Raw genomic sequence first — 11,958 nt, 5'->3', positions numbered from 1 at the left:
CTTAGCATCTAAATAGGTTTGTTATTATTGATTAAATTATCTATAGCCTGTGGGGTTGGTTTGTGTTAAACAGCGTAACTTTGATTTGATGAAAGAAAAAAATATCTTAGTTTTATTCCTTCTCTAATCTTTTCGATGTCTGTCTGAATAAGGTGGTTTACAGTACAGTTTGATGAAGCGATACTGCTGCTCTACATATGTTGATAGTCAACATAAGTTTCGAAGAAATTCTTTGTCATTGTTCGTAAAGTAATACTGAAAAATCCTTATTGAAGTTACCCTGGAAACGGTTTACCGTGTCAAACACCCATAATGTGATTTAAGGTCAACTATAAATGGTCCAAATTAGCAAGGTGATCCCCACCTTTTGCAGCAGAATTTCTAATAAGTCACTCTCAGATAATTTTGTGTTGCCTTCGTTCTGTTAAGGGTATTAAAATGGTCAAAATGGTGGCTCTGATTTCTTTTTTCCGATCCATAAATTAATCTTTAAAATTCACAATTATCTAAGTTCTTATCTCTAGATGGGTATGCTTGGTTTAACAATACATTTCTTTTCTCTTTCTTCAGCATAGCGTCAAGCATAGAATGAGAGACCAGCTCGAAATCAGGCAATTAGAGGCAGGAAAGTAAAAATGATACATTCTAACAAGGTCAGTTATTATTTCGCATCGAACCACTTTGTATATTCTATACATTTAAGACTGTTCTGCATTGAAAGTTAAAACTAATCAGCTAGAAATTATAAAAAAATGCAAACAAAGAAGTACATGTAAATGTAGTTTTTAATCATTTATCTCTTTGAACTGTTCTAATGAAGTGGTTTTCAACATCTGGCGGTACTGATCGTCTTAACATATAGATTTTGCCAAGCCTAAAAGCGGAGCTCGAATTTTTTTTCCCACACATCTCAAGGGCACAACGCCTTGCCCCGGCCAGGACTAGAACTTGGGTCGTCCGACTCGGAGCCCAGTGCACTGACCACTGGACTACTGAACAAAGCCGTGGCGTTGGCGTGCCCGCGGCACAGTTGACCACGCATGTTAAAAGTAGCACCTTGTCGTACGGTCGTAAGGTCGTAAGTCCAAATTTTTTCGGCTTGATGGGTTACTACTACCATTTTGTATAATTATAGGGCTACGCTCTGCGAGCTCCGCTATAAATCTCAGTGCCATTCTTTCTGTTATGATTCAAAGAAGTGCATGTCTATAAAATAGCTATTCGTTATCCCGTAAGTTATACGCCCATCCCTCTGATCTACCAAACTACCACAGCAACAGTTTAGCGTTTCGAATTTAAAGTAAATAGGCTTAAATCAAGTAGAACTGTTTTTAAAATTAAAAAAAGAAGCTTTCCCAAAGAAATCAGTAGATTTTCAGTAGACAAACTGAAATGTTAAGCTGAAGAAACGCACAATTGTCTAAGATCAATTACAAGACATTTACACGTGAAAATGTTCATAGGGGAGATGACTAACTTAATGTCGAAAATATTGAAGATGATTTACTATTTCAGCGTAATTTTGTATGCACTCTGAGCTTGAGGTTTTTCGAGACTTTTAAATGTGATCCTTCAGCAAGGGATGTCCTTAAAAGTACTGTTGTCGTTATTAGTGATCGCCTTTTTCGGGAGGCCAGTTTTGCAGAAGAGTTTTGACGAACCCTCGAGCAACACTTACAGCTTGTCCAGTAATCCTTTAACTCGACAACAGCCAAAAATGTAGGATAGTTTGATTTAATTTATCAACTAAGGAGGTATTTTAAATCGGCCATTGTGAATAGTTTCCTAGGCTGGGCTTTAAAGACTCAAAATAGGACCAGCATTACTAATTTGAAAAACTAATGATGTGTGTTTTATGTCGTTAATCAATTTTTTTTATTGGACTTGCAGAGGCGAAAGTAGATGATAAAAACATAGATTCAAAGAGGATTGGGTATTTGGAATAAAAGATGTAGAGAAAGATGAGAACTCGGCTAATCGTAAGTTGTTTAAAGTATTGTTTTGATAGTAATTCAGAGAAATTCATTGCATTAAGAATTTAGAAAACGTCACCAAAATACTCATTATTCTGATAATACCATACTTTTTTCTTGTCTTGTTTTTATTGTTGCCAAACTCAGAAAAACTCAGGGGTGGAAAATCAAAACTTTTGAAATAATGATAAATAACCAGAAAAAGAAAATGATAAATTTTTCTATTACATTTTCCAGTAGAGAACAAAATCTTAGCTTAAACAAATCGAGCTGTTAAAACCAGTTAAAAGTCGTTTTCAAACGAAACAAGTTCATGTAAGATTTAAGCTAAATATTCTTAAAATTCAAACATTAAAGACTACTGAAAATATTTCAACTCCGACGATTTACTTTTATAACAATCACAAAGCCTTTTGGATATAGTGTAGTCTAATGGAAAGGATCCATGTAATTCCATGTTAAATTAAAATCTTCTCAAATAGGAAATCACATACAAAATACACATATTTAAAAACTTTCAGTAGTTTGAAAACGAAAAGAACCAAACTATATATCAACCTAAAAAATTAATTGATGATTATTTCAGTATGAATTGAACGTTAATTACTTTCATACGGTGAAATTCTACTCCAAAGCAACTTCTGTTTCATTAAATTTATCCATCGTCAGGAGCTCATGTGGGCCCCTGCCATCGTCAAATAAAACTTCTTAAGCAGACTAGATGCTTAAGAGAAAAAGATGCGAGTGCTTTCCTGTTTCCAAATAGATTTTGGAGGACCAAATAAATTCTCGTTTTTTTCCTTATTCTTGAAGAACAAGAAACCGTTATCCTTACGAAAATTTTGTTTCAAATATACAACCCAAGTCTCTCTATGAGGAAAAGAAGGAAAAGAATTTTTCTGAAAAAAATTTCAGGTAAAAATTATTGGAGCTCTTAAAATTAAATTAGTTTCTACTCCTTTAAAGATTAAAAGGAAAAAGAAAACTGACCAACGGGACCTTCGGCCCCTTGGAGATGCTTTAATAACTTAAATTAAACGACGGCGGGGATACGGCCGTCGTCTAATCTGAGTTGTAAAGTATGCACTACCGCTAGACCACAGAGGCTTTGGTAAGAAAACACGGCAAAGTTACACTAGAAGTAGGTTGGCTCCCTTTGTTCATAGAAACAATAGCTTGAAGAACAAGAAACCGTTATCCTTACGAAAATTTTGTTTCAAATATACAACCCAAGTCTCTCTATGGTGCGTCCTTAACTCTATAAGAGCAGAAATTTTTTAAACAAAAGGAAACTCAAGGAGAACAATCAGAAAAATCATTTATGAGAGGAAATAGCTAGGATTCTTGGAACAAAATCAGTTTCCTTGTAATTCAGTCTTGTGGACATGATCGGTAATTATGTTGGGCCTTTATATGGAAGTCTTACTGGAAAGAAGTCGATGTGATCCTTTGGGTGCTGTAGCTGTTTAAAAGCAAAAAGGGAAGATATATTTCAAACTGAAAATTAAAAAAAATTAGTATAATGACCTTTCCTAACATCATTTTCATTTTTTCAAGCGGGACGAAAATGTTTAACTAGAAATAAGAATTTAGTCGCAAAAGCCTTTTCTGAACAGAGGTAAACGTTTTTCAAGTGAAACTTAAATACATTTATAATGAAATTCAACTCTTACAGCTGATAAAGTTGAAACTTAAGTGTCCATCCAAGAAATTTGAGGCAGACAAAACGTCTCTAAGAAAAAGTTATGAACGTCTTTAAAAGAGGGAATACTCTACATGAATGATGTTTAATGCAGATTATTTTACACTTCAATAATTTTTTGTTCAAAAATATTCTTCATGATGTGTACTTTTGCTTTGTATTCGCCACTGTGGTTTTGTGGTAATGCACTTTGCCTGGCTTGTTCGACGACCATCTCCTCTCATCGTCGTTTAAATTTAAGTTGTAACTCTGCAATTCTGAGGATCATAAGACCCCTTTAGCCGGTTTTCTTTTTTTTTTTTTTTGTCGTTTTTAATCTTTAAAGGAGCAGGAATTTATTTAATTTTAAAAGCTTCGAGAATTTTTTCTGAAAAGAATTTCAGATAAAAATTATTGGAGCTCTTAAAATTAAATTAGTTTCTACTCCTTTAAAGATTAAAAGGAAAAAGAAAACTGACCAACGGGGCCTTCGGCCCCTTGGAGGTGCTTCAACAACTTAAATTAAACGACGGCGGGGATATGGCCGTCGTCTAATCTGAGTTGTAAAGTATGCACTACCGCTAGACCACAGAGGCTTTGGTAAGAAAATGCGGCAAAGTTACACTAGAAGTAGGTTGGCTCCTTTTGTTCATAGAAACAATAGTTTGTGAATTGTGACTGATTCTAGTTGTAATTATCCTCCTGAGACTTGTAGTTCTATTGTGTTCACCTTGAATTCTTGCTTTCTTTTTTGCAGGTTGCTTGATTTTATTACTGAAGAAGAAACGAGAGAGTTTCCAAGGCTGTCTATTTTTATTAAAGTCAGTAACAAGAATTGTCAAGTAAAGTAAGAAGTTTTTGTACGTCCTATTTTAACGGGAGTAGATGTTCAAAAATTTTACTGAAATGTTACTTTCGTAGTTAATGATTCGTAACAATGTTTTCGATGCCAAACTTTTTTTGGAGTATTTTAAAAAATTATCCTTAAAATGCCAGTGAAAAGTCGTTCAAAGTGCTAAGAAAAGTCATTTTACGAATACTTCAAAGTAGTAGTCCAAATAAAAACTGCTTTAAACTTTGTCAAGTCTAGCAGTCGTAGTGCAAGTAAAATGTCATTCTCTTTTGGAAAAATATTTCAAATTCTAATATCAGTGGAGATAAAAGTACATTTCACAAGTCTGTCAATGTTAAGTAGATGTAGTGCAAATAGAACATTCTTCAAAGCTACAACCGGAAAGTCTTAACAAGTCCCGACTGTGTCGCGGCTTTCGGCGCGATGGTGTGGTACAAGAAATCCAATTAAAACGCTGTTCTAAAAATATATCAAAGTGCAACAAAAGCACTACTGGTCAAAAAACGCTTTAAAATATTTCAAAATCTAGTAGAAGTAGTAAAAATAGAACGTTTTTCTAAAAGAGAAGTGCAACAAGTGCAAACAAAAAATAATTCAGACTCTGTCGAGCCTTGTACTGCCACAAATGCCAACAACTTTAGTAGTCGTTCTTACAATGTGCCAAACTCTAACAGTAGTAGTACAAAAAAAATCGTTCTCGTGTCAAACTCTAATAGTAGTAGTAGTAGAAAAAAAGTGTTCTGACAATATATCAAACTCTAGTAGTACTAGTAGTAAAAAAAGTCGTTCTTATAATGTGTCAAACTCTAGTAGTAGTAGCAGAAAAAAGTCGTTCTTGAAATCTATCAAACTCTAGTAATAGAGAAAAGTCGTTCTTACAATCTGTCAAACTCTAGTAGTAGTAGTAGTAGTAGTAGTAGAGAAAAGTCGTTCTTACAATCTGTCAAACTCTAGTAGTAGTAGTAGTAGTAGTAGAGAAAAGTCGTTTTTACAATCTGTCAAACTCTAGTAGTAGTAGTAGTAGTAGTAGAGAAAAGTCGTTTTTACAATCTGTCAAACTCTAGTAGTAGTAGTAGTAGTAGTAGAGAAAAGTCGTTTTTACAATCTGTCAAACTCTAGTAGTAGTAGTAGTAGTAGTAGAGAAAAGTCGTTTTTACAATCTGTCAAACTCTAGTAGTAGTAGTAGTAGTAGTAGAGAAAAGTCGTTTTTACAATCTGTCAAACTCTAGTAGTAGTAGTAGTAGTAGTAGAGAAAAGTCGTTTTTACAATCTGTCAAACTCTAGTAGTAGTAGTAGTAGTAGTAGAGAAAAGTCGTTCTTACAATCTGTCAAACTCTAGTAGTAGTAGTAGTAGTAGTAGTAGTAGTAGAGAAAAGTCGTTCTTACAATCTGTCAAACTCTAGTAGTAGTAGTAGTAGTAGTAGTAGTAGTAGTAGTAGTAGAGAAAAGTCGTTCTTACAATCTGTCAAACTCTAGTAGTAGTAGTAGTAGTAGTAGAGAAAAGTCGTTCTTACAATCTGTCAAACTCTAGTAGTAGTAGTAGTAGTAGTAGTAGTAGTAGAGAAAAGTCGTTCTTACAATCTGTCAAACTCTAGTAGTAGTAGTAGTAGTAGTAGTAGTAGTAGAGAAAAGTCGTTCTTACAATCTGTCAAACTCTAGTAGTAGTAGTAGTAGTAGTAGTAGTAGTAGAGAAAAGTCGTTCTTACAATCTGTCAAACTCTAGTAGTAGTAGTAGTAGTAGTAGTAGTAGTAGTAGTAGTAGTAGAGAAAAGTCGTTCTTACAATCTGTCAAACTCTAGTAGTAGTAGTAGTAGTAGTAGTAGTAGTAGTAGTAGAGAAAAGTCGTTCTTACAATCTGTCAAACTCTAGTAGTAGTAGTAGTAGTAGTAGTAGTAGTAGTAGTAGTAGAGAAAAGTCGTTCTTACAATCTGTCAAACTCTAGTAGTAGTAGTAGTAGTAGTAGTAGTAGTAGTAGAGAAAAGTCGTTCTTACAATCTGTCAAACTCTAGTAGTAGTAGTAGTAGTAGTAGAGAAAAGTCGTTCTTACAATCTGTCAAACTCTAGTAGTAGTAGTAGTAGTAGTAGAGAAAAGTCGTTCTTACAATCTGTCAAACTCTAGTAGTAGTAGTAGTAGTAGTAGAGAAAAGTCGTTCTTACAATCTGTCAAACTCTAGTAGTAGTAGTAGTAGTAGTAGTAGAGAAAAGTCGTTCTGACAATCTGTCAAACTCTAGTAGTAGTAGTAGTAGTAGTAGTAGAGAAAAGTCGTTCTGACAATGTGTCAAACTCTAGTAGTAGTAGTAGTAGTAGTAGAGAAAAGTCGTTCTGACAATGTGTCAAACTCTAGTAGTAGTAGTAGTAGTAGTAGTAGTAGAGAAAAGTCGTTCTGACAATGTGTCAAACTCTAGTAGTAGTAGTAGTAGTAGTAGTAGTAGAGAAAAGTCGTTCTGACAATGTGTCAAACTCTAGTAGTAGTAGTAGTAGTAGTAGTAGTAGAAAAAAGTCGTTCTGACAATGTGTCAAACTCTAGTAGTAGTAGTAGTAGTAGTAGTAGTAGAAAAAAGTCGTTCTGACAATGTGTCAAACTCTAGTAGTAGTAGTAGTAGTAGTAGTAGTAGAAAAAAGTCGTTCTGACAATGTGTCAAACTCTAGTAGTAGTAGTAGTAGTAGTAGTAGTAGAAAAAAGTCGTTCTGACAATGTGTCAAACTCTAGTAGTAGTAGTAGTAGTAGAGTAGTAGAAAAAAGTCGTTCTGACAATGTGTCAAACTCTAGTAGTAGTAGTAGTAGTAGTAGTAGTAGAAAAAAGTCGTTCTGACAATGTGTCAAACTCTAGTAGTAGTAGTAGTAGTAGTAGTAGTAGAAAAAAGTCGTTCTGACAATGTGTCAAACTCTAGTAGTAGTAGTAGTAGTAGTAGTAGTAGTAGAAAAAAGTCGTTCTGACAATGTGTCAAACTCTAGTAGTAGTAGTAGTAGTAGTAGTAGTAGAAAAAAGTCGTTCTGACAATGTGTCAAACTCTAGTAGTAGTAGTAGTAGTAGTAGTAGAAAAAAGTCGTTCTGACAATGTGTCAAACTCTAGTAGTAGTAGTAGTAGTAGTAGTAGTAGAAAAAAGTCGTTCTTACAATCTGTCAAACTCTAGTAGTAGTAGTAGTAGTAGTAGTAGTAGTAGAAAAAAGTCGTTCTTACAATCTGTCAAACTCTAGTAGTAGTAGTAGTAGCAGTAGTAGTAGAAAAAAGTCGTTCTTACAATCTGTCAAACTCTAATAGTAGTAATAGTAGGAAAAAGTCGTTCTTACAATGTGTCAAACTCTAATAGCAGTAGTAGTAGAAAAAAGTCGTTCTTACAATCTGTCAAACTCTAGTAGCAGTAGTAGTAGTAGTAAAAAGTCGTTCTTAAAATCTGTCAAACTCTAGTAGTAGTAGTAGTAAAAAGTCGTTTTTACAATCTGTCAAACTCTAGTAGTAGTTGTAGTAGTAGAAAAAAGTCGTTCTCAAAATCTCTCAAACTCTAGTAGTAGTAGTAGTAGTAGTAGTAAAAAGTCCTTCTTACAATCTGTCAAACTCTACTTGTAGTAGTATTAAAAGAATCTGTCTCTTTTTTGAAGTAGTAGTGGAAAGAAATTTGCTCTGAAACTGTCAAAGTGTGGTTGTAGTAATAGTGTAAGTGAAGAGTCGTTTTCATACTGGTTACATATAGTAGTGCAAGTAAAGGATTCGTTTAAAATCTGTCAAAGTATTGCAGAGGTGGTGCAATTTAAATGTGTTTGCTGTTGTTAAAGTCCTGTTCTAGTCCTTGTAAAATCCAAAGCTAAAGGTCACTTTATTCAAATTTCATTAAAGGAAAGAGAATTGTATTGTAAATGTAGTGGTAATAAAAAATACGATTGAAGTCGAAGTACTAACTCAAAAGGTCATTCATATATTTTTATTTGTGACTGTCTACAATCTTGTATTTTTCTCCTTGCAGGGTTCACACCTAAAAGAGATCAAAAACAGCTTTTCGAGATTACGGTTATAACGTGCATACAGAGTTTAAACTACAAATCCTTCCTTGTGAAAATATGATTTGAAAACGCAAATTTAATGGTGTATGTTAATTCTGGTTCCCATGTATAGCCCTTTGAATTAAATGTATTGGATCAATTGCTTAGTTTAAGTTTTTATCTTGATTGAGAGGAAATATTTGGGTAAGAAAAGCTTACCTTATGGTCAAATAAACGTTACTAGTAGAGGAGAGAGCAGAATGATTATAAACGGTAGTTAAAAATGTTTTGCCCAAAGGTAGAGAAAGAAATCAGGCTCATATTAATAATTCCCACAAGGGTGACACATGTTTTAAAGGAACCTATTGTTTCAACTTACAATAGGTGCGAACCTACTTCTAGTGAAATTTTGCCATATTTTTTTACCAAAAGCTTCTGTGGTCTAGCGGTAGTGCGCATTTATCAATTCAAATTAAACGACGGCTGGATCCCCCCAGCCGTCGTTTAATTTAATTGTTAAAGCACATTGGAGGGGTTCCGGCCCCGTTCGTCGCTGTTCTTTTTCTTTTTAATATTCAAAGAGGCAGATCTTAATTTTAAGATCTCCTAGAACTGTTTCCGGGAATTTTTTTTTCTCGGAAAAAAAATTCCCAGAAAGAAAATTCTTGGTCATCTTAAAATTTAATATTATGCTTTAAAGAGTGAACTTATAGGCTACAAAAAATAACAGCGGGGTACCACGGCCATTGTGCTAAACGGCAAAGTCTTGCACAAAGCCTCAAGAACACAGGGGTATACAACTACCAAACGTATCTATAAAACTCATTACAATATCTGGAGAACTAGAGGATCTTTGCTTTATATCTGGTTAAAATCGGTAAATGAGTGCTATCCTAAATAAATTTATGTTGGGGTTTCCCTTGCGAAATATTGAGGAAAAACAAGTGGCTCTGCAAAATACGAAACGTAAAAAAATTTCCATTATCCTTGAAAATATAAAATAACCTGTAACCCCAAGAGATTTTGGTAGTTAAAGGAAAATAAAAAGAGATGCTCGCAAAACGAAATTCAGAAAGCCAAACATTTCTTCGCCTGACTAAATACACTCAAAACCTTTGCTCCGTGATTTTCGTTTTATTATTGCATTTATTAAAATAGTAGTCACTTTACAACGAAATCTCATCCTCAAAAATCAAAACTAGCTCAGCCTCAGTCTTAGAAGATTTTTTTTCGTTAACTCTTTATCGTTTGTACCTTTCTATTTATTAATAGGTCGTTTTACTTTCTATCAGCAAAATAGCATTTATGTTAAAGTATGATGTATTTAAGTCGCACTTTAACAATGGAAAGTATTTCACTTCGATCAAAGGCAGGCACACTTCTGATTAACCTTGACCAAATTGTTCATTCTTGAGTAACTTGCTCCTTCACAAAATGTTCAACTAAAACACGATAAAAAAAAAACTCTTATTTGACAAATTATGATCGAGTGGTAAGCTATTTATGTTCGTGAGATCCACTTTTACTAAAATCTTAGCAATTCCCGATTAAGCTGAAAAACAGTCACATAATACATAAACCTGAGAAGTCCAGTTCATACGACATATGTACTCAGAAACCTTCTGGTTGATTAAAAACAGCATGCCATTATCAAACCTTTTGTTGACATTTTGAACGGACAGTCACAAGAAACGAAATCAAATAGCTATTACACGCAACCACTGCTTCGTGTATTTATGGAAAACTGATGAAATTATTGAGGTGTACGATTTTTCGAGACACAAAATAAATAAAATTATGAATCATTCTACTCTGTTTTAGCATGCTTCGCTGGATAATTGTGGTTAATATTTCCGAACGCTTAATGGATTAGCTATTGAAAAATATCTGTAAACTTTCCAAATTATTTGGTAATTAAAAAAAATCATTTTTTTCGTATATAAATGCAGAAAAACATGATATATCCAACGAATTACTTTTTCTCACTAAATGCAACAACAGCTTTTCTTCTGAGGTTTTTGTTAAACACGCCACTTGAAATAGGAGCTACACTGGAATAAAATTCATCCCTAAGAAACTGAATCACACCAAATTAATCCCAAAAATCTCTGTATAGTTCAAAGTAAATTTCTCGTCACAGCTTCATCATTTCCTTTCAAAAAGACTATTTAAAAGAAATAGCCTTAACGAGTTCCGCCTTCAGTAAGGATTAATTTACCTCGAAAAACTCCTAACTGCTTAAAAAAAAGAGATTGTTTCAGTTGAAGAGTTTTTTGGTTCTCCAAAAAACTTTTTTGATCGGAAATAGTATACTTGTAATAATTTTTATTTACCGTTCATTTTTAGTAGGAAAATACCATTCAGTCTCACAAAAAATTCCGTTTGAGTTGGATGGAAAAGTATCTCTGTTTTTAACACAGAAACTTCTTGGCCTTATTCAAACCCCCTAACTTTTGGTCCCTTTTTTCCGTCTGCTCGAGAGATTCTCTATAGTGGATAAGTTATGAAAAAAAATTAACAATCTTGGAAAATCACTTCATGATTAAAAATTGAAATTGTTTTGTGGGAGTTTTCGTTTACTGTCAACGTGTCTTTGTTAAAGTTACAAAGTAGTACTCATTTTTCATGTTGAGGTAATAAAAGGAAATCTCCTTCACAATAGAAACCTGTTTTTTCTATATTGATTAGGAATACATCTACCTTTCTCGGGAAAGTATTTCTCTTATAAAAAAAAATTCAAGACTTTTTATGATCAAATCACTTCTTTTTCAAAACTTTTCGTCCAACAATTCAACGACATTCGATGAAAACTTGATTTCATCTGTGAAATGTAAAAGAGCTTAAGACGAATCCTTGACTTCCGTTGTAGTTTTTATTGTTAGTTATTTTTATTTATTTTATTTTCGAAGTTAGCTCGTAAAGCTAAAAGTAGGGAATATTTTAGACCCTTTCTCGGAAGAGAGTAGTTATAAAACAGCTACCCTTGACGCTAAATTGAGAGATTTGTGGGACGTGTTTGTATTTTTTTGAGACTCACGAAAAGAAAAAAAAAGGATGGGAAATTTATTTCTCCAAATGCAACAGCTATTCAACAAAATTCCAAATTCCATTTCCTTACTAAAGGTATTCACATTCCCTACTCCAAGGTTTCAAGACTAGTTTAAAACTTTATGGGCGATGTATCCATACCTTGAAAAAAAAAAAAAAAGGCCAAAAACAGAAGCCTCAAAGCGAAGCTGAAAATTTTAAGAGATTGCAATTCGTCCAATTAGTCTCAAAAAAACTAATTATGGTTCGACAGTAAATTTTTGTTCGATGTTGTAAAATATTCCGGACAATCCTTGTAAAAGGTTAGGAAAATAAATTGTGAGTTCAAACGGTATTAAGTCATATTCAATGATTGATTGGTTGGAAATGATGTATGAACATACTTCACCTGTAAATTACGATTTGGTTCTACCACATATTTG

The sequence above is a fragment of the Pocillopora verrucosa genome, chromosome 9 (genome assembly GCF_036669915.1).
Source record: "Pocillopora verrucosa isolate sample1 chromosome 9, ASM3666991v2, whole genome shotgun sequence".
Taxonomy (NCBI): Eukaryota; Metazoa; Cnidaria; class Anthozoa; order Scleractinia; family Pocilloporidae; genus Pocillopora; species Pocillopora verrucosa.
The sequence above is the reverse complement of the archived record's forward strand: the minus strand, read 5'-3'. Positions refer to the sequence as shown.